Below are 23,980 nucleotides of genomic sequence, written 5' to 3'. Positions count from 1 at the left end.
CCTATAGTTATATTTTTTAAATCTGCAACATTATGTTAACGGAGTATGTGACCCTGAATAAAATCAGGATTTTAATGGTTAATAGGTTATAGAGAATATTCGAAAGAACAATCCCAATAATTAAAAGGCAAATGACTATAAATTGGAAAAACTTGGGACTTTCTAGTGAATAGAACTTGTGCTCCTTTCATAAGATCTTGACATCACTGTCACCACAGGAAAAATAAAAGCTACTTACTCCCAAATTCGAAGACTTTCTCTCGAAACAAAACTAGTGTTTAGGCTAATAGAAATGTAAAGAGCTGTGGAGCTCTTTCTTTGGCTTGAGATCAGGTTTTGTTTAGTACTGGCAAGAGGCAGTAATAAGCTAACACTGGCTAGGTGGTCAGCTAATCCTTCTGTTTTACGAAGGCAGTCTAATAAGCGTAAGTAAAGTTTCTCAAGCCAAGCTCTGGTGCCAGCAAACAGAAAGCAAGAACACTGCTCAAATTCTTGATGTGAAGTACTTTGCTTTCTGGTCCAAGACGCTTTAAAAGTAGATGCTGATACTTGAGCTAAAAGTATGGAAGTTCTGTGATGTGCTCAAGCGCCCCAAGGGATGAGGCTGAGACAACCAAACTCATCAAAATCTCATCCATTTGGAAGTAAATTTAATCCAAGCTACACCAAGGGCCAACATTTCTTCTGATGTAGTTTTTCTTTTCGCTAACAGCATCCAACTGCACTTTCCTCATTAACATCAATGCTAACACCTTGGTTTTAATTTAAAATGATATTTTCAGGGTAATCTGTCTTTGAAGAAAGGGCAGCATTTTGGTTGAATTATAATTATGAGTATCTTGAATAATATCAGGAATGTGGAAAAGGTGAGTGAGAGAATTTAATTCATTCCAAGAATTGTTTTTGAGGTTACTGTTTTTGTTTCTATTATTTTTAGAAATCTCTTTTAACAAAAAGAGTTTCAGGTACCTAATATAAGGTTGAATGAAATGACCTTTAAAGATCATTCCAATCTGATTATAAATCAAGTGTCTGATCACTGCTCTAGTTCAAAATGCATTACAAAAGTAAGTCTAAACTCTGTTAGTAGGTTGCAACTATTTATTCATTATTCCTAGAATGTAAGAATTGCTGTGACATTTTTAAAAAGTCTTATTTCATCTCTGTCAAAGCACATCTTCAGAAATCGCCAAAACAAAATTCTAAACCTATTTTAGACCATAGATTTTAATGTCGGCACCAACATAATTCCTCTACTCAATGAGAAAAGTATTGTGGCTGAAAACAGCAATATGAGAGCCTAACATCTAATTTCCCTGTTTCATTCCTCCTTCACATCAGTGGGATCACCACAATTGTTTCTAAGTACTGTAACATTTGCATTTACACTGAGTGACATAAAATTCAGATTTATGACCTAGGGACCTAACTAAAGCAAAAAGTGGCAGGGAAGACTTCTACAACTTGTTGTTTACAGGCATCATACATTGTGTGTGTTCAGAAAAACATTTGAAACTGGGGACTACTTAGCCTGGGCTAAGTTGTGATGTGGTAACACACAACTCCAGAATCTCAAGGGCTTACAAGAAAGGTTTATTTCTTACCCATTTACACGTCCTTTGGAGGTCGGCTGCTGCCCTGCTCTATATCCTCTTCATTCCAGGCCAAAGGAGAAACCCCCATGTGAAGGAAGAAAAGAGCCATGGCAGGACCACTCGACAGTTCTTAGAGCTTTTGCTTGTAGGCGGCACATGCCACTTACACTCACGTTTTATTGGCCAAAGCAAGTCACATGGGCAAATTGAAGTCCATGAGGCATGAAAGTATAATCCTCCCAGAGGAAGGTGATTACCTGGGCACAATAATATGATGTACTACATTTACCACAGGAAAAGATTAAAAGTACAGATGAAAATATTTAAATTGAGTCTAGTTTCATCATCTAGAAATAATCCTGGTTAACATTTTGGTTATACTTTAACCAAAGTAGAAGAATAATGTCCATACTCTCTGCAATATGCTTTCTTCAATCAACAATACATTGGTAACAGCCTTCCTTGTGAACAAAAAAACTTTAGTATCACCATTCTTAATCACTATGTATAAGGCCACCACACAGATGTAACACAATACATTTGACCATTCTTCTAGTGGGACATTTAGATTGTATTCAGTTTATTCTGAAACAATGAGATTTATCACAGAAGAATTCATGATGATTATTCACTTTTGATTATTATAAAATGACCTGCTTTGTTTATTTCACTGTTTTGCTTTATTTGATATCATCTGCTTCCTTTCTATTGTAATTAATGAAATTTGTCCATGCTTTCACATTTAAACTTTCTATTTCTATTCTTTTGTATTATGTGTTCCTCTAGTAATGATCATGTTGGGTTGCTTTAAAAAAATCTGATTTTAGTAAAGTTTTCCCCATTTCCATTTACTGTTTCACTAATATTTGGCCTTACCCCTGCCATACCATTTTACACTTTCTATTTTTTGGTTCTTCTTTGTTTCCTTTAATGGGTGATGGCTTTTCCTATATAATCTGCCTTTCCTTATAATACTGATTTTTACATGGTTTTAACTGACTTTTATATTTCCCATTAATTTGGAAGATACAATTCCCCCTTTAAAGTTCTATTAATGTTCTCCTTTAAATCTCTCTAAATCATGCTGGAACCTGGAGTCTGTAAGTGACAAAGTGAAGAGTAAAATGGTATCTTTCGAGTCTTCACTTGCAATATAAGCCTCCCTTCCCCCTGCCCCCCCAAAAAAATCAAAAATTTCTCCTCTCAGCCTTCATCTCAATTTGGTGATTTAATCTGGAGTTTTGCAGAATCACGCTTAGGATTCTAGAGCAATAGCGAGGAGGTGATATGACTTTTTCTGTTTGGGGCCAACTGAGACCTCTAAGTACGAGGACAGACTAAGAAAAGCAAAGCCTTTTTTTGCCCTTTTCAAGCAGTCTCCTTCTCCTCAAGTGCAGCTGAGGTTTGTCATAATCAGGACCTGGCTAGACTTTCCTCAATTTGAGATATCATAGAATTGGGGTCTAGTCCTCCACAGTTTCGACATTAGATTCTGTTTTACGTTAGTGTTCGGGTTAGTAATAGTTTGCCTTTTCCAGTATTTGCATCACTTATTTACAGAGAATTAGGAGAAGCCACATTAGATAATCCTAGACACCAGTCACCTGGAGCAGGACATTCCTATCAACTGACCTTATCAACGCAAATGTCCTTGTACTGCTAGGTGGAATAAACTGGTTTTCTATCAAGATCATCACCAGAACAACAAATGCCTATTGTCATTATATATTATAGTCATTTCAATGTCATTATATAGTAAAGTTGTTTTTCCTTCAATAGAAAGGGTAGGAAATCTTTTTTATATCTAAAGTCATTAAGCCACAGATGAGAAAAAGAAAATTAAGGACTGATTTCAAGAAGGTAAGCTTGAGACTGCCAGGAAAGATGGCAGTGTAAGATCTGATACGGATATTCCTAGAAAATGACTAAACAGCAGTGACTAAAAGGATTAAAAAAAAAAAAAAAAAAAAGACCATTAGTACTTGCTCTAGGGAACAGTGGCCACCACATGCCATAAAGTCTAAGGAATCACTTCATTCAGGACCAAACCAGGATGTAAGAAACCAACATATGACTCCCCTTCTCAAGACAGTGAAGTGGTGTTATAGGAAGAAAGTCTGGGAAGCTCCACCAGTTTCCTCAAAACTGGAAAGACAGGTGGCAAGAGGCACAGGGAAAAGGGTGGCCACAGATTAATAGCTTTCAGAGGCCATGGAGGCACAGCTCTCCTGGCATGGTAAGTCCACAGGTACCTTGATTGCCCTTTGCTGCTTTCCTCAATCTTGCCTTTGGACAAGCATCATGGACATGTCCCAATGCACCCTCAAAATACAGCCTCCAGAGGAGGGGCAAGATGGCGGAAGAGTAAGACGCGGAGATCACCTTCCTCCCCACAGATACATGAGAAATACATCTACACGTGGAACTGCTCCTACAGAACACCCACTGAACGCTGGCAGAAGACGTCAGACCTCCCAAAAGGCAAGAAAATCCCCACGTACTTGGGTAGGGCAAAAGAAAAAAGAAATAACAGAGACAAAAGAATAGGGACGGGACCTGCACCAGTGGGAGGGAGCTGTGAAGGAGGAAAGGTTTCCACACACTAGGAAGCCCCTTCGTGGGCAGAGACTGCGGGTAGCAGAGGGGGGAAGCTTCGGAGCCACGGAGGAGAGCGCAGCCACAGTGGTGCGGAGGGCAAAGCGGAGATTCCCGCACAGAGGAGCGGTGCCGACCAGCACTCACCAGCCCGAGAGGCTTGTCTGCTCAGCCGCCGGGGCGGGCGGGGCCTGGGAGCTGCGGCTCGGGCTTCGGTGCTAGCCGGGAGGGAGCCCGGGAAAAAGACTGCAGCTGCCAAAGAGGCAAGAGAATTTTTCTTGCCTCTTTGTTTCGCGGCGCGCAAGGAGAGGGGATTCAGAGCGCCGCCTAAACGAGCTCCACAGACGGGCGCGAGCCGCGGCTATCAGCGCGGATCCCACAGCAACAGGGACGCAGAGGGAAAAACGGAGAGATTCCCGCACAGAGGCTCGGCGCCGAGCAGCACTCACCAGCCCGAGAGGCTTGTCTGCTCACCCGCCGGGGCGGGCGGGGGCTGGGAGCTGAGGCGCGGGCTTCGGTCGGATCCCAGGGAGAGGACTGGGGTTAGCTGCATGAACACAGCCTGAAGGGTCTAGCGCACCACAACTAGCCGGGAGGGTGCACGAGAAAAAGTCTGCAGCTGCCGAAGAGGCAGGAGACTTTTTCTTGCCTCTTTGTTTCGCGGCGTGCAAGGAGAGGGGATTCAGAGCGCCACTTAAACGAACTCCAGAGACGGGCGCGAGCCGCGGCTATCAGCGCGGACCCCAGAGACGGGCATGGGACGCTAAGGCTGCTGCTGCCGCCACCAAACAGCCTGTGGGCGAGCACAGGTCATTCTCCACACCGCCCCTCCCGGGAGCCTGTGCAGCCCGCCACGGCCAGGCTCCCGTGATCCGGGGACAACTTCCCCGGGAGAGCGCACGGCGCGCCTCAGGCTGCTGCAACGTCACGCCGGCTTCTGCCGCCGCAGGCTCGCCCCGCCTCCTCCGTACCGCTCCCTCCCCCCGGCCTGACTGAGCCAGAGCCCCCGAATCAGCTGCTCCTTTAACCCCGTTCTGTCTGGGCGGGGAACAGACGCCCTCAGGCGACCTACATGCAGAGGCGGGTCCAAATCCAAAGCTGAACCCCGGGAGCTGTACGAACAAAGAAGAGAAAGGGAAATCTCTCCCAGCAGCCTCAGAAGCAGCGGATTAAAGCTCCACAAACAACTTGATGTGCCTGCATCTGTTGAATACCTGAATAGACAACGAATCATCCCAAATTTAGGAGATGGACTTTGGGAGCAGGATATATTAACTTTTCCCCTTTTCCTTTTTTTTGTGAGTGTAGATGTGTATGCTTCTGGGTGAGATTTTGTATGTATAGCTTTGCTCTCACCGTTAGTCCTAGGGTTAGGTCCGTCCGTTTTTTTTTTTTTTTTGGCTTAAAAATTTTTTTTTCCCTAATAAATGTTTTCTTAATAATTTTTTCCTTATTTTCTATTTTTAAAAAAAATTTTAATAAGTTTTTTCATGTTTTTTATTTTAAAAAATTAAAAAATTTTTTTTCTTAATAAATTTTTTCTAAATAAATTTTTTCTTATTTTTAGTATAAAAATTAATAAATCTATTTTTAAAAATTAAAAAAAATTTTTTTTTCTTAATAAATTTACTCTTAATAATTTTTTTCTTATTTTTTATTATAATTGCTTTATTTTATTTTATTTTATCCTCTTTTTTTCTTTCTTTCCATTTTTTCTCCCTTTTATTCTGAGCCGTGTGGATGAAAGGCTCTTGGTGCTCCAGCCAGGCATCAGGGCTGTGTCTCTGAGGTGGGAGAGCCAACTTCAGGACACTGGTCCACAAGAGACCTCCCAGCTCCACATAATACCAAACGGCGAAAATCTCTCACAGATCTCCATCTCAACATCAAGACCCAGCTTCACTCAACGACCAGCAAGCTACAGTGCTGGACACCCTATGCCAAACAACTAGCAAGAGAGGAACACAGCCCCATCCATTAACAGAGAGGCTGCCTAAAATCATAATAAGGCCACAGACACCCCAAAACACACCACCAGACGTGGACGAACCCACCAGAAAGACAACATCCAGCCTCATCCACCAGAACACAGGCACTAGTTCCCTCCACCAGGAAACCTACACAACCCACTGAACCAACCTTAGCCACTGGGGACAGATACCAAAAACAACGGGAACTACGAACCTGCAGCCTGTGAAAAGGAGACCCCAAACACAGTAAGATAAGCAAAATGAGAAGACAGAAAAACACACAGCAGATGAAGGAGCAGGGTCAAAACACACCAGACCTAACAAATGAAGAGGAAATAGGTAGTCTACCTGAAAAAGAATTCAGAATAATGATAGTAAGGATGATCCAAAGTCTTGGAAATAGAATAGACAAAATGCAAGAAACATTTAACAAGGACGTAGAAGAACTAAAGAGGAACCAAGAAACGATGACAAGCACAATAAATGAAATTAAAAATACTCTAGATGGGATCAATAGCAGAAGAACGGATAAGTGACCTGGAAGATAAAATGGTGGAAATAACTACTGCAGACCAGAATAAAGAAAAAAGAATGAAAAGAACTGAGGACAGTCTCAGAGACCTCTGGGACAACATTAAACGCACCAACATTCGAATTATACGGGTCCCAGAAGAAGAAGAGAAAAAGAAAGGGACTGAGAAAATATTTGAAGAGATTATAGTTGAAAACTTCCCTAATATGGGAAAGGAAATAGTTAATCAAGTCCTGGAAGCACAGAGAGTCCCATACAGGATAAATCCAAGGAGAAACACACCAAGACACATATTAATCAAACTATCAAAAATTAAATATAAAGAAAACATATTAAAAGCAGCAAGGGAAAAACAACAGATAACACACAAGGGCATCCCCATAAGGTTAACAGCTGATCTTTCAGCAGAAACGCTGCAAGCCAGAAGGGAGTGGCAGGATATACTTAAAGTGATGAAGGAGAAAAACCTACAACCAAGATTACTCTACCCAGCAAGGATCTCATTCAGATTTGATGGAGAAATTAAAACCTTTACAGACAAGCAAAAGCTGAGAGAGTTCAGCACCACCAAACCAGCTTTACAACAAATGCTAAAGGAACTTCTCTAGGCAAGAAACACAAGAGAAGGAAAACACCTACAATAACAAACCCAAAACATTTAAGAAAATGGGAATAGGAACATACATATCGATAATTACCTTAAATGTAAATGGATTAAATGCTCCCACCAAAAGACACAGACTGGCTGAATGGATACAAAAACAAGACCCATATATATGCTGTCTACAAGAGACCCACTTCAGACCTAGAGACACATACAGACTGAAAGTGAGGGGATGGAAAAAGATATTCCATGCAAATGGAAATCAAAAGAAAGCTGGAGTAGCAATTCTCATATCAGACAAAATAGACTTTAAAATAAAGACAATTACAAGAGACAAAGACGGACACTATATAATGATCAAGGGATCGATCCAAGAGGAAGGTATAACAATTGTAAATATTTATGCACCCAACATAGGAGCACCTCAATACATAAGGCAAATACTAACAGCCATAAAAGGGGAAATCGACAGTAACACAATCATAGTAGGGGACTTTAACACCCCACTTTCACCAATGGACAGATCATCCAAAATGAAAATAAATAAGGAAACACAAGCTTTAAATGATACATTAAACAAGATGGACTTAATTGATATTTATAGGACATTCCACCCAAAAACAACAGAATACACATTTTTCTCAAGTGCTCATGGAACATTCTCCAGGATAGATCATATCTTGGGTCACAAATCAAGCCTTGGTAAATTTTAAAAAATTGAAATCGTATCAAGTATCTTTTCCGACCACAACGCTATGAGACTAGATATCAATTACAGGAAAAGATCTGTAAAAAATACAAACACATGGAGGCTACACAATACACTACTTAATAACGAAGTGATCACTGAAGAAATCAAAGGGGAAATCAAAAAATACCTAGAAACAAATGACAATGGAGACACGACGATCCAAAACCTATGGGATGCAGCAAAAGCAGTTCTAAGAGGGAAGTTTATAGCAATACAAGCCTACATCAAGAAACAGGAAACATCTCGAATAAACAACCTAACCTTGCACCTAAAGCAATTAGAGAAAGAAGAACAAAAAAACCCCAAAGCTAGCAGAAGGAAAGAAATCATAAAGATCAGATCAGAAATAAATGAAAAAGAAATGAAGGAAACAATAGCAAAAATCAATGAAACTAAAAGCTGGTTCTTTGAGAAGATAAACAAAATTGATAAACCATTAGCCAGACTCATCAAGAGAAAAAAGGAGAAGACTCAAATTAATAGAATTAGAAATGAAAAAGGAGAAGTAACCACTGACACTGCAGAAATACAAACGATCATAAGAGATTACTACAAGCAACTCTATGCTAATAAAATGGACAACCTGGAAGAAATGGACAGATTCTTAGAAATGCACAACCTGCCGAGACTGAACCAGGAAGAAATAGAAAATATGAACAGACCAATCACAAGCACTGAAATTGAAACTGTGATTAAAAATCTTCCAACACACAAAAGCCCAGGACCAGATGGCTTCACAGGCGAATTCTATCAAACATTTAGAGAAGAGCTAACACCTATCCTTCTCAAACTCTTCCAAAATATTGCAGAGGGAGGAACACTCCCCAACTCATTCTACGAGGCCACCATCACCCTGATACCAAAACCAGGCAAAGATGTCACAAAGAAAGAAAACTACAGGCCAATATCACTGATGAACATAGATGCAAAAATCCTCAACAAAATACTAGCAAACAGAATCCAACAGCACATTAAAAGGATCATACACCATGATCAAGTGGGGTTTATTCCAGGAATGCAAGGATTCTTCAATATACGCAAATCAATCAACGTGATACATCATATTAACAAATTGAAGGAGAAAAACCATATGATCATCTCAACAGATGCAGAGAAAGCTTTCGACAAAATTCAACACCCATTTATGATAAAAGTCCTGCAGAAAGTAGGCATAGAGGGAACTTTCCTCAACATAATAAAGGCCGTATATGACAAACCCACAGCCAACATTGTCCTCAATGGTGAAAAACTGAAACCATTTCCACTAAGATCAGGAACAAGACAAGGTTGCCCACTCTCACCACTATTATTCAACATAGTTTTGGAAGTGTTAGCCACAGCAATCAGAGACGAAAAAGAAATAAAAGGAATCCAAATCGGAAAAGAAGAAGTAAAGCTGTCACTGTTTGCAGATGACATGATACTATACATAGAGAATCCAAAAGATGCTACCAGAAAACTACTAGAGCTAATCAATGAATTTGGTAAAGTAGCAGGATACAAAATTAATGCACAGAAATCTCTTGCATTCCTGTATACTAATGATGAAAAATCTGAAAGTGAAATTAAGAAAACACTCCCGTTTACCATTGCAACAAAAAGAATAAAATACCTAGGAATAAACCTACCTAAGGAGACAAAAGACCTGTATGCAGAAAATTATAGGACACTGATGAAAGAAATTAAAGATGATACAAATAGATGGAGAGATATACCATGTTCTTGGATTGGAAGAATCAACATTGTGAAAATGACTCTGCTACCCAAAGCAATCTACAGATTCAATGCAATCCCTATCAAACTACCACTGGCATTTTTCACAGAACTAGAACAAAGAATTTCACAATTTGTATGGAAACACAAAAGACCCCGAATAGCCAAAGCAATCTTGAGAACGAAAAATGGAGCTGGAGGAATCAGGCTCCCTGACTTCAGACTATATTACAAAGCTACAGTAATCAAGACAGTTTGGTACTGGCACAAAAACAGAAATATAGATCAATGGAACAGGACAGAAAGCCCAGAGATAAGCCCACGCACATATGGTCACCTTATCTTTGATAAAGGAGGCAAGCATATACAGTGGAGAAAAGACAGCCTCTTCAATAAGTGGTGCTGGGAAAATTGGACAGGTACATGTAAAAGTATGAAATTAGAACACTCCCTAACACCATACACAAAAATAAACTCAAAATGGATTAAAGACCTAAGTGTAAGGCCAGACACTATCAAACTCTTAGAGGAAAACATAGGCAGAACACTGTATGACATAAGTCACAGCAAGATCCTTTTTGACCCAGGTCCTAGAGAAATGGAAATAAAAACACAAATAAACAAATGGGACCTAATGAAACTTAAAAGCTTTTGCACAGCAAAGGAAACCATAAACAAGACCAAAAGACAACCCTCAGAATGGGAGAAAATATTTGCAAATGAAGCAACTGACAAAGGATTAATCTCCAAGATTTACAAGCAGCTCATGCAGCTCAATAACAAAAAAACAAACAACCCAATCCAAAAATGGGCAGAAGACCTAAATAGACATTTCTCCAAAGAAGAGATACAGATTGCCAACAGACACATGAAAGAATGCTCAACATCATTAATCATTAGAGAAATGCAAATCAAAACTACAATGAGGTATCATCTCACACCGGTCAGAATGGCCATCATCAAAAAATCTAGAAACAATAAATGCTGGAGAGGGTGTGGAGAAAAGGGAACACTCTTGCACTGTTGGTGGGAATGTAAATTGATACAGCCACTATGGAGAACAGTATGGAGGTTCCTTAAAAAACTAAAAATAGAACTACCATATGACCCAGCAATCCCACTACTGGGCATATACCCTGAGAAAACCATAATTCAGAAAGAGTCATGTACCAAAATATTCATTGCAGCTCTGTTTACAATAGCCAGGACATGGAAGCAACCTAGGTGTCCATCATCGGATGAATGGATAAAGAAGATGTGGCACATATATACAATGGAATATTACTCAGCCATAAAAAGAAATGAAATGGAGGTGTTTGTAATGAGGTGGATGGAGTTAGAGTCTGTCATACAGAGTGAAGTAAGTCAGAAAGAGAAAAACAAATACAGTATGCTAACACATATATATGGAATCTAAGGGAAAAAAAAAAAAAAAAAAAAGAGGTCATGAAGAACCTAGTGGCAAGATGGGAATAAAGACACAGACCTACTAGAGAATGGACTTGAGGATATGGGGAGGGGGAGGGGTGAGATGTGACAGGATGAGAGAGTGTCATGGACATATATACACTACCAAATGTAAAATAGATAACTAGTGGGAAGCAGCCGCATAGCACAGGGAGATCAGCTCGGTGCTTTGTGACCACCTAGAGGGGTGGGATAGGGAGGGTGGGAGGGAGGGAAATGCAAGAGGGAAGAGATATGGCAACATATGTATATGTGTAACTGATTCACTTTGTTGTAAAGCAGAAGCTAGCACACCATTGTAAAGCAATTATACTTCAATAAAGATGTTTAAAAAAAAAAAAAAAAAAAAAAATACAGCCTCCAATCCCCAAGCTGGCCTCTGGTGGAGTTGTTTGCAAAACTAAGGAGGAAAATGTATACAGAGACAAGTTCTCTGATTGTGACCAATCAAGACTCTAATCCCTCCCCACAACTCCTAAGGCTCTTTACACTAAGTAAATGACTAAGACAAACCTATGTTCTATATCACCCAGCCCTTCAAGGTGAATTTTAAGAGGATTTGAATGCTAACTAAGTAAACATGAAGGGAGCCAAGGATACTTGGCACAAATAACCTTTTGACAAAGAGCAGCTTTTACACAAAGTATAAAAAAAAAAGTATGTGTATAAAACACTATGAAAAATTATTCCCCAGATAGAGAAAATTATTATGTGCAAGAGGGTTTATTTGGAATGTTAATTCTAGCAAAAAAGAGAGGTAGCTTTAGAGCACAACTGCTTTACACTTTCACAACATCGTTTTAGAAAAATGGAGTCTCTGAATAAGAGATAAGACAGGCTCAGATGCAATGGGAAGTGGCAAAGGTAGGAAATTAAGGAAACATATAATGACACCATAATTTAAATGCAGTAATTAAAATATTAACGAAGGACAGAAAGATTCTGCAGAAAAAAAATCCAGTCAATAAATAAATGAGAGGAAATTCCTTGGCGGTCCAGTGGTTAGGACTCAGCGCTTTCACTGTGGGGGCCTGGGTTCGATCCCTGGTCAGGGAACTAAGATCCCACGTGCCTCGCAGTGTGGCCAAAACAAAAAACAAACAAAAAAAACTAATTAAAAAAAAATAGATTAGAAAGATAAAGCTGAGGAAATCAGCTTGCAAACAGAAAGAAGGGCAGGGAAAAGTTAACGGATAATGCAGCTTGGATCTACAGATACTAATGACCCTGAAAACAATAAGCAAAAAGAAAAGAAATAACATTAAAAAATATTCCTGAACATAAGGAAGACTTCAACTTGGAAAATGAAATCTTTATCAATAAAAATAAATATCTTTATCTGGCAAATTTAAAAAAGGGTTCATCAGGTAAAATTAGTAAAAAGCAAATCAAAACAAGATAGATCCTACTGAAATTGCTAAATTTAGATCACATTCTCTGAAGCAATTCAATAAATTAAATATTAATGAAAAAGAAGAAGCGAGTAGGGGTTAATTCTAGAAAATTTTTGAAAAATACACTTTCCTAAATATGTCTTGGGTTGAAGAAAAAATAAAACTGATATCGTAGAATATTTGAAAATAGACAAAAGTAGAAACCAAAAGCACTTGATCCTGTCCCTCTCCCTTTCTCCCCTCTCTTTCTCTCTGAATGGTGGAGTGGATTCTCCAATTAACTCAAAGGTGAAAAACTAAAGATAAAGTCAATTGAAGAACATTCAAAATATTGTAATGAAAATATTACACATTTAGAAATGTAGAACATAGCTAAAGCTATAATAAAAGGAAAATTCATGGTCTTAATCATTTCCATTACTAAATATGAAAGAATAAAAACAAATGCATTAACATTTATAAACTTATAAAATTAGTAAAGATAAATATAGGGAAAGTAACTATAATTACTCTTGGATTTACCAACTTAACTATTTTACTTTATTTATTTACTTATATTTTCATTTTTAAATATGTAAGAAAACAGTTATCATAAATATAGAAATAAGGTTATAAAAAGTATATAGCCAAGGAACAGAAGACACTAAATTATGAGATAATTGTTGCAATCCATAATAAACAACTAAAGCTAATAAGTCAAAGTCAGAATATTCTACAATCATCCTGACTTAAAAAGTACGCCATCGGGCTTCCCTGGTGGTGCAGTGGTTGAGAATCCGCCTGCCAATGCAGGGGACATGGGTTCGAGTCCTGGTCTGGGAAGATCCCACATGCCGCGGAGCAACTGGGCCCGTGAGCCACAACTACTGAGCCTGCGCGTCTGGAGCCCGTGCCCGGCAACAAGAGAGGCCGTGACAGTGAAGGGCCCGCGCACCGCGATGAAGAGTGGCCCCCGCTTGCCGCAACTAGAAAAAGCCCTCGCACAGAAACGAAGACCCAACACAGCCAAAAATCAATCAATCAATCAATCAATTAAAAAAAAAAAAAAGTACGCCATCCATTTAATATCCATTCCCAAATATTTATGAACTCCTAACAAATATTGGAACACCTACCTTTACATGTTTGTGTTGTTCTGTACACACACACACACAAATCAATCCAGCATCAAGCTTAATGGTGAAAGATTATTACCATTTCCATTGATGTCAGCAACAAAATAATAACGCTGGTTATCGTCCTATTGACACTGTGTTCTCACAGTGCTAACTAATGAACAATAACATTGTCCAACTGAAATGCATGTGAGAATCAAATGAAAATCAAACAGGAAAAAAAAAAGATTTCATTAAAGTACCTGGTTACAGTATATATGTATATGTATGTATGTGTATATATATATCTCTCTTCATTTTTAAGATAAAGAAGCCAATCTGTAAAGGCTACATACTACATAATTCCAGCTATATGACATTTTGGAAAAGGCAAAACTATGGAGACAGAAGAAAGATTGGCTAGACTGGGTGCATTAGGTGGAGCATGGAGGATTTTTAGGGCAGTGAAACTATTCCGTATGATGCTATAATGGTGGACATAAGTCACACAATTGTCAAAACTCATAGAATGTACAACACCAAGAGTGAACTCTAAAGTAAACTATGGACTTGTCAGTGTGGGTCCATCAGTTATACTACTCTGGTGTGGCATGTTGATAATGGGGGAGGCTATGTGTGTGTGGTGGGAAGAGGAGGGATGGGGGAACTCTCTGTACTTTCTCCTCAATTTTGCTGTGAACCTAACTGCTCTTAAAAGTAAAGAGTGGTTTTAAATTTAAAATATATTTTATAAATTTCAAATAAAAAATTAAAATTTTTTATTTAAAAAACCCTAAATATGTTCATATCAGTAAGAAAATTATTTAACAACTTCGAAAAATAAAAAAGTTGAATCTCTTACGTCATACTTCAGATCACAATATATTCCAAATGGCTTAAATTTTAAATGTAAAATGAAAACCATATAAAGCAGTAGAAAATATTTTAGGTAAATACTTAATTATCTTGGGATGTGGAATAATGTACTAATCATGGCAACAAAATCAGTATCCATGAAGAAAAAAAACTAGAAAAAAAATCTATGACAAAGGGTTAATATTTTTAATATATGAAGAGTTATTGCAAATCAATGAGATAAATTAAAACATTATCAGAAAAATGGATAGAGAACATGCATTGGCAATTCACAAAGGAAGAAACATAATGAACAATACATTGGTGATGGTAGTTTAGGTTGGTTTAACCTTTCTGGAAGAGTTTAATTTGATTAGGCAATTCTACTTCTAAGAATGTGTCCTAAGGAAATAATCAGGTGTGTAAAGATGTATATATCTTTATGATAAAATAAAAACAATCCAATAGGGGGAATTCCCTGGTGGCCTAGTGGTTAGGATTCCAGGCTTTCACTCCTGTGGCCCAGGGTTCAATCCCTGGTCAGGCAACTGAGATCCCACAAGCCCTCAGTGCAGCCAGAAGACAAAAAAAAAAAAACAAACCCAAAACAAAAAACAAAAACAATTCAAGGTCCCTAAAATTGGTGAAATAAATTATGGCACAAATATCAACAATTTAGGTGGTGAAACCTGAGATGATTTTTCCCCCCAAATTCTAAATATTCATTTTTTTTTTATACTGGGTATATATTAATTAAAGAAGGAGACATAATAAAGCAATTTCCATTTTGAAAATATTTTTTTTTCTTTTGAGATAAAGCATATGATTCAACTTTTAAATCTGCTTTTAAAGGCATATAAACTTTATGGATAAATATGAATATAACATGCTAAAATGTTCTATTTTATGTCTATTTAAAGCAGAGAATCAAAGAAGAGGATTGTGAGAGGAGAAAGAAAGGTAGACACACACATTCTCTATCACACGCACACACCTAACGGAACACAAAGACACTGGACCAACACAAGAGAAATCTGAAAAACTGTCCACGTTCTCATACATACATTTTTAAAATGAGAGCATAAGGAAGAAAGATATGGGTTTTCTAAACCATCAATCAAGTAATGTCCAAGTCTTGTGGCCTTTAAAATTACATTAAAAAGACAGTGCAATTAAAGCATTTCTACAATTCAAATGATATGTGGGGAAATCACTTTTTTTTTACATTATTGATTATATTATTATTATTTTTAACATCTTTATTGGAGTAAAATTGCTTTACAATGCTGTGTTAGTTTCTGCTGTATAACAAAGTGAATCAGCTATATGTATACATGTATCCCCATATCCCCTCCTTCTTGCGTCTCCCTCCCACCCTCCCTATCCTGCCCCTCTAGGTGGTCACAAAGCACCGAGCTGATCTCCCTGTGCTATGTGGCTGCTTCCCACTAGGGGAAATCACTTCTTACTGGACAAATTACGTAAAACTACTCCAAAGGCATGATTTGACTCCAGAGGGAGAAATAGTTCCTCAGTATACTTTAAACATTTATATTTCCGGTCTAAGTAAAAGTCTTGTATACCAAAGGTATACAAAAAGCCTCTAGCTTTTTGAACCAGTCTAAATTTTCCTCAGTGATTTAAGAATTATTGTTCCACTTATTTATTTGTTACTATTCATATGGAAGTTTCCCTGAAAGTCAGCTTAAATAAGCCATTTTCTAATATAACACTAATCTCTGTTAAATTATAATGTAATAATGTATTTATCTGAGAAATGTAATTTGAGTTGATGTATTCTCTAATTGGGACATATGCCCCTATATTTAATAATTACATATTCTTTCAAATCTAGCTTTAATTTTGTACTTGGTATGAAATTTATATTCTAAGAACATGGAAAGCTCTTTTTTCCTATTTTAGGTTTTGTTGGTTTGCGGCATTATGCATTGACTTGTTCTCAGAACTTCCAAAAATTGCTAATCATAAAGAGATTAGGGAATACTTCCTTCTCCTGAAGAACTAAACTACCTCTTATATCTTTCCCCAAGCAATCCTTTTCTTTGGACATCTGCTAATTTTATAATTAATAAAACATTAACAGCCTTTCAAAAAATTATCAATGAGTAGACAACAGCACATCAAAAATATTATTTGAGGTTGGAGTCCTAAAAAAAGATCACCTACCTCCTTCCTAGCTTTCTCTATCATAATGTCGGGGAAAAAATACCAATAAAAATAGCAGGCTCTTACCACGTGATAGGCCTGGATACCAAGCACTTTCCATGCATTCTCAGGAACTCTCTTGTTATTCATGGTGCACAGATGAGGAAAGTAGGGCTTAGGACGTTTATTAAACAGGGTCCTCACGCTGGTTTTCAAATCTATGTGAGATCAAAGCCCATGCAACAAATTCTTTCATCGTTGTTTACCCTTAACTTACTAATAAATCAAAATGAATAACCTAAGCAACAAATTAAGTTTTTTACGGTATTATTGATGGCATACAATACGCATTTATAGAGGTTCTTAGCTTGCGTTCATGACAGGTTTATCGTATTCTTTAAACCCCAGAAACAATATGAAAAGTGTTGGCTATACACACATTTTTTATTCCTAGGGAGATATTCAATAGCTTTCAGTAGATTATCAAATGGCTAAAACGTACATCCTTGGGAGGTCATATTTCTAAAAGGATTGTTATTAGCACGGTTTAAAAAAAAAAAACCCCAAGGGCACAAAAGCTGTACAACATATTTAATATAATGAGATCACAGGACATTTGATTTTGATGGTAGCACGTGCCATGGACATTCCTGACAAGGCCATTTAGATACCATCATTTGATAATTTTACCAGTGCTAATTTTCTAAGAATTGTCAGCCACTCTTTCCTTCATCATTTGGTTTCTGGCCCTTGCTAACCTGTTTTGAAAGGATGCTTGGTAATGTCATAATTTATATTTTAACAGAAAAGACAGTATTAGGAAATAAGAGTCCCATGACTGCTAATAGGTACTGATTGCCAGGAGAGTGAGGACTTTTTGGCAATAACAGGAAACATCAAAGATTTTTGCCTCTGCTTTGTGACCTTGAATAATGATTCATAAATCCATGTTGAGTGTGTGTAAACTCTTACTGAGGCACCAAGTGACGTAACAACAACGTCCCGTTCTCTAGAGGAATTTCCTGTCAAAACAACAGTTTCTGTACTGAGTTGAGGTATGCTGAAGAGTTGGCTAAGGCAGATGAAATGGCTTAGGTTAAAAATGTTCATGAATTAATGCTGGTGCATTGCTACTGGGAATGTAAAATGGTGTAACTGCTTTTGAAAATGGTATGGTGGTTCCCCAGAAAATTAAAAATAGAAATGCAGCAATTCCAATTCTGGGTGTATACCAAAAGAATTGAAAGCAGCAACTTGAATAGATATATTTATACACATATTCGTAGTATCATTATTCATAATAGCTAGAAGATAAAAGCAATTCAAGTGTCCATCAATAAATGGATAAACAAAATATGGTATATTCATACAGGCATAACTCAGAGATATTGCAGGTTCAGTTCTAGACCACCGCAATAAAGCAAATATTGCGATATAGCAAGTCACATGAATTTTTGGTTTCCCAGTGCACATAAAAGTTACGTTTACATTATACTATAGTCTATTAAGTGTGCAATAGCACTATGTCTAAAAAAAAAGTGCACACCTTAATTTAAAAATACAAAACAAAAAACAATTAGAATAGTAACATTAAAGATCATTGATCACAGACCACGACAACAAATCTAATAATAATGAAAACGTTTGAAATATTGTGGGAATTACCAAAATGTGACACAGAGACATGAAGTGAGCAAATGCTGTTGGAAAAACGGCACCAATAGCCTTGCTTGATGCAGGACTGCCACAAACCTTCAATCTGTAAAAAATGCAGTATCTGTGAAGCACAATAAAAAGCCAAGTGCAATAAAATGAGGTGTGCCTGTAGAATGAAATATTATTCAGCCTTCAAAAGGATGGAAATTCTGACACATGCTACAACATGGATGAAACCTGAAGACATTATGCTAAGTGATATAAACCAGACACAAAAGGACAAACATTGTATGATTCTACTTGGTAGAGTACTATATGAAGCACTTAGGGTAGTCAAGTTTATAGAGAGACAGAAAGTAGAAGGTTGGTTGCCAGGGTCTATGAGAAGGGGGAAATGGAGTTAGTATTTAATAGGTACAGAGTTTCAGTTTGGAAGATGAAAAAGTTCTCGAGATAGAAAAAGGTTGTCTAAATCCCTTTGGGCTGCTATAGCTAAATACTGGGTGGCTTATAACCAAAAGCATTTATTTCTCACAGTTCTGAAGGCTGGGAAGTCCAGGATCGTGGCACTGGAAGATTTGCTGTCTGGTAAGGACCCACTTCCTCGTTCATGGATGGCTGTCTTCTCACTGTGTCCTCAGACGGCAGAAGGAGGAAAGGGATCTCTCTGGGGTCTCTTTTATAAGGGCACTAATTCCATTCATGACTTAATCACCTCTCAAAGGCCCCACCTCCTAATACCATCACCTTAGGGGTTAGGATTTCAACATGAATTTTAGGGAGGACACAAACATCCAGACTATAGCGGTGGTGATGGCTACAGAACAATGCGAATGCATTAAATGCCACTGAAAGGCACACTTAAAAATGGTTAAAATGGTAAATTTTATGTATATTTTACAATAAAAAATGTTCTTGTGTCATCAATTATAATGACTTTTATAATATGCAGGCATTAATTATATTATTCTGTGCTCAGGTTTCATCTTTTTTATAAATTTTTTCCTAACCTATTAGAGAAAATTGCCATTTCAACCTGTATTACATCTATACTTATGCACACATATTGAACATACACTGCACTGAGTTTATTTGTAGTGATCTTGTACGATCTTTGAGGGTGGGGACTATGTCACATTCAACATTACAGTCTAATGTCATGGGCCACAAAAACCACTCAGATTGTTTACTGGGCTTATCATTTTATAGTTAAGACTTAAGGCCTCCATTCTATACATTAAGTACAGTTGACTGCGCACACAGTCTGCCTGTAGATAACCATCCTCATGTCAGTTATTTGATTTTATTATATTTGCACAAAGATAATCCAAAATAACCCAAGTGATGTGCAGATTGGAGTTCCCTATCTGTTCAGTAGTCAACTAGAGAGAAAGACTGTACAAAATTCAACATTCCCAAGAGAAAACCTCCTGGTTGTCCTAAAAAAGGACCCATCAGGCTGCTAATGGTGCTCTAGAGGCCTGGAGCATTATTAGGTTCTATTCTCCCTGGTGCTGAGTTGTACATTAGGAATACGAATAGAGGCAGCAGTGTAATTCTTTCAAAACACTGCTGATAGACTTAATATTTATAAGACATTCCATCCAAAAACAACAGAATACACTTTCTTCTAAAGTGCTCATAGAACATTCTCCAGGACAGATCATATCTTGGGTCACAAATCAAGCCTTGGTAAATTTTTTTTTTTTTAACACAACTATTTTTTTTTTTTAATCAGTCATCAATTTTATACACATCAGTGTATACATGTCAATCCCAATCGCCCAATTCAGCACACCACCATCCCCACCCCACCGTGGTTTTCCCCCCTTGGTGTCCATACGTTTGTTCTCTACATCTGTGTCTCAACTTGTGCCCTGCAAACCGGTTCATCTGTACCATTTTTCTAGGTTCCACATACATGCGTTAATATACGATATTTGTTTTTCTCTTTCTGACTTACTTCACTCTGTATGACAGTCTCTAGATCCATCCATGTCTCAACAAATGACTCAATTTCGTTCCTTTTTATGGCTGAGTAATATTCCATTGTATATATGTACCACAACTTCTTTATCCATTCGTCTGTCGATGGGCATTTAGGTTGCTTCCATGACCTGGCTATTGTAAATAGTGCTGCAATGAACATTGGGGTGCATGTTTCTTTTTGAATTACAGTTTTCTCTGGGTATATGCCCAGTAGTGGGATTGCTGGATCATATGGTAATTCTATTTTTAGTTTTTTAAGGAACCTCCATATTGTTCTCCATAGTAAGCCTTGGCAAATTTAAGAAAATTGAAATTGTATCAAGTATCTTTTCTGACAACAACGCTATAAGACTAGATATGAATTACACGAAAAACACTGTAAAAAATACAAACACATGGAGGCTAAACAACACGCCACTAAATAATCAAGAGATCACTGAAGAAATCCAAAAGGAAATCAAAAAATACCTACAAACAAATGACAATGAAAACACGATGGCTCAAAACCTATGGGATGCAGCAAAAGCAGTTCTAAGAGGGAAGTTTATAGCAATACAATCCTACCCCAAGAAACAAGAAAAATCTCAAATAAACAACCTAACCTTACACCTAAAGCAATTAGAGAAAGAAGAACAAAAAAACCCCAGAGTTAGCAAAAGGAAAGAAATCATAAAGATCAGATCAGAAATAAATGAAAAAGAAATGAAGGAAACAATAGCAAAGATCAATAAAACTAAAAGCTGGCTCTTTGAGAAGATAAACAAAATTGATAAACCATTAGGCAGACTCATCAAGAAAAAGAGAGAGAGGACTCAAATTAGTAAAATTAGAAATGAAAAAGGAGAAGTTACAACAGACACCACAGAAATACAAAGCATCCTAAGAGACTACTACAAGCAACTCTATGCCAATAAAATGGACAACCTGGAAGAAATGGACAACCTGGAAGAAATGGACAAATTCTTAGAAAGGTATAACCTTCCAAAATTGAACCAGGAAGAAACAGAAAATATGAACAGACCAATCACAAGTAATGAAATTGAAACTGTGATTAAAAACCTTCCAAAAAACAGAAGTCCAGGACCAGATGGCTTCACAGGTGAATTCTATCAAACATTTAGAGAGGAGCTAACACCCATCCTTCACAAACTCTTCCAAAAAACTGCAGAGGTAGGAACACTCCCAAACGCATCCTATGAGGCCACCATCACCCTGATACCAAAACAAGACAAAGATACTACAAAAAAAGAAAATTACAGACCAATATCACTGATGAATATAGATGCAAAAATCCTCAACAAAATACTAGCAAACAGAATCCAACAACACATTAAAAGGATCATACACCATGATCAAGTGGGATTTATCCCAGGGATGCAAGGATTCTTCAATATACGCCAATCAATCAATGTGATACACCATATTAACAAAGTGAAGAATAAAAAGCATATGATCATCTCAATAGATGCAGAAAAAGCGTTTGACAAAATTCAACACCCATTTATGATAAAATCTCTCCAGAAAGTGGGCAAAGAGGGAACCTACCTCAACATGATAAAGGCCGTATACGACAAACCCAGAGCAAACATCATTCTCAATGGTGAAAAACTGAAAGCATTTCCTTTAAGATCAGGAATAAGACAAGGATGTCCACTCTCGCCACTATTATTCAACAGTTTTGGAAGTCCTAGCCACAGCAATCAGAGAAGAAAAAGAAATAAAAGGAATACAAATTGGAAAAGAAGAAGTAAAGCTGTCACTGTTTGCAGATGACATGATACTATACATAGAGAATCCTAAAACTGCCACCAGAAAACTACTAGAGCTAATCAATGAATTTGGTAAAGTAGCAGGATACAAAATTAATGCACAGAAATCTCTTGCATTCCTATATACCAATGATGAAAAATCTGAAAGAGAACTTAAGGAAACACTTAATTTCCATTTACCATTGCAACAAAAAGAATAAAATACCTAGGAATAAACCTACCTAGGGAGACAAAAGACCTGTATGCAGAAAACTATAAGACACTGATGAAAGAAATTAAAGATGATACAAACAGATGGAGAGATATACCATGTTCTTGGATTGGAAGAATCAATATTGTGAAAATGACTATACTACCCAAAGCAATCTACAGATTCAATGCAATCCTTATCAAATTACCAATAGTATTTTTACAGAACTAGAACAAAAAATCTTAAAATTTGTATGGAGACACAAAAGACCCCGAATAGCCAAAGCAGCCTTGAGGGAAAAAAACAGAGCTGGAGGAATCAGACTCCCTGACTTCAGGCTATACTACCAAGCCACAGTAATCAAGACAATATGGTACTGGCACAAAAACAGAAATATAGATCAATGGAACAGGAAAGAAAGCCCAGAGAAAAACCCACACACCTATGGTCAACTAATCTATGACAAAGGAGGCAAGGATATACAATAGAGAAAAGACAGCCTCTTCAATAAGTGGTGCTGTGAAAACTGGACAGCTATATGTTAAAGAATGAAATTAGAACACTCCCTAACAGCACACACACAAATAAACTCAAAATGGATTAGAGACTTAAATGTAAGACTGAACACTATAAAACTCTTAGAGGAAAACATAGGAAGAACAGTCTTTGACATAAATCACAGCAAGATTTTTTTTGATCCACCTTCTAGAGTAATGGAAATAAAAACAAAAATAAACAAATGGGACCTAATGAAATTTCAAAGCTTTTGCAAAGCAAACTACAAACAAGACGAAAAGACAACCCTCAGAATGGGAGCAAATATTTGCAAATGAATCAACAGACAAAGAATTAATCTCCAAAATAAATAACCAGTTCATGCAGCTCAATATTAAAAAAACAAACAACCCGATCCAAAAATGGGCAGAAGACCTAAATAGGCATTTCTCCAAAGAAGACATACAGATGGCCAAGAAGCACATGAAAAGCTGCTCAACATCACTAATTATTAGAGAAATGCAAATCAAAACTACAATGAATTATCACCTCACACCAGTTAGAATGGGCATCAGCAGAAAATCTACAAACAACAAATGCTAGAGAGAGTGTGGAGAAAAGGGAACCCTCTTGCACTGTTGGTGGGAAGGTAAATTGATACAGTCACTATGGAGAACAGTATGCAGGTTCCTTAAAAACCCAAATATAGAATTACCATATGACCCAGCAATCCCATTACTGGGCATACACCCAGAAAAACCGTAATTCAAAAAAGACACATGCACCCCAATATTCATTGCAGCACTATTTACAATAGCCAGGTTGTGGAAGCAACCTAAATGCCCATCGACAGACAAATGAATGGATAAAGAAGATGCGGTACATATATACAATGGAATAATACTCAGCCATAAAAAGGAACGAAATTGGGTCATTTGTAGAGACGTTGATGGATCTAGAGTCTGTCACACAGAGTGAAGTTAAGTCAGAAAGAGAAAAACAAATATTGTATATTAACGCATATATGTGGAACCTAGAAAAATGGTACAGATGAACTGGTTTGCAGGGCAGAAACAGACACAGATGTAGAGAACAAACGTATGCACACCAAGGGGGGAAGTGGCGGGGGTGGGGGTGGTGTGATG

General features: G+C 37.6%; 1 protein-coding gene across 8 annotated transcripts in view; it reads right to left on the bottom strand.

Moving 5' to 3' along the window:
• OSBPL6 (oxysterol binding protein like 6) overlaps positions 1-23,980 on the bottom strand; it is a 210,344-nt gene that overhangs the window by 92,594 nt on the left and 93,770 nt on the right. For 7 of the 8 annotated variants that reach the window (XM_061202527.1, XM_061202561.1, XM_061202547.1 and 4 more), the window contains exon 2: positions 1,605-1,852. The exons of the other annotated variant lie outside the window; for it this stretch is intronic. The gene's annotated coding sequence lies outside the window, so the exon portion shown is untranslated. The remainder of the gene's footprint in view (positions 1-1,604; positions 1,853-23,980) is intronic. 8 annotated transcript variants of the gene reach the window in all.

Source organism: Eubalaena glacialis, chromosome 1 (genome assembly GCF_028564815.1).
Source record: "Eubalaena glacialis isolate mEubGla1 chromosome 1, mEubGla1.1.hap2.+ XY, whole genome shotgun sequence".
NCBI classification, from domain to species: Eukaryota; Metazoa; Chordata; class Mammalia; order Artiodactyla; family Balaenidae; genus Eubalaena; species Eubalaena glacialis.
Note: the sequence above shows the minus strand (reverse complement) of the source record. Positions and strands in the feature narration are given on the sequence as shown.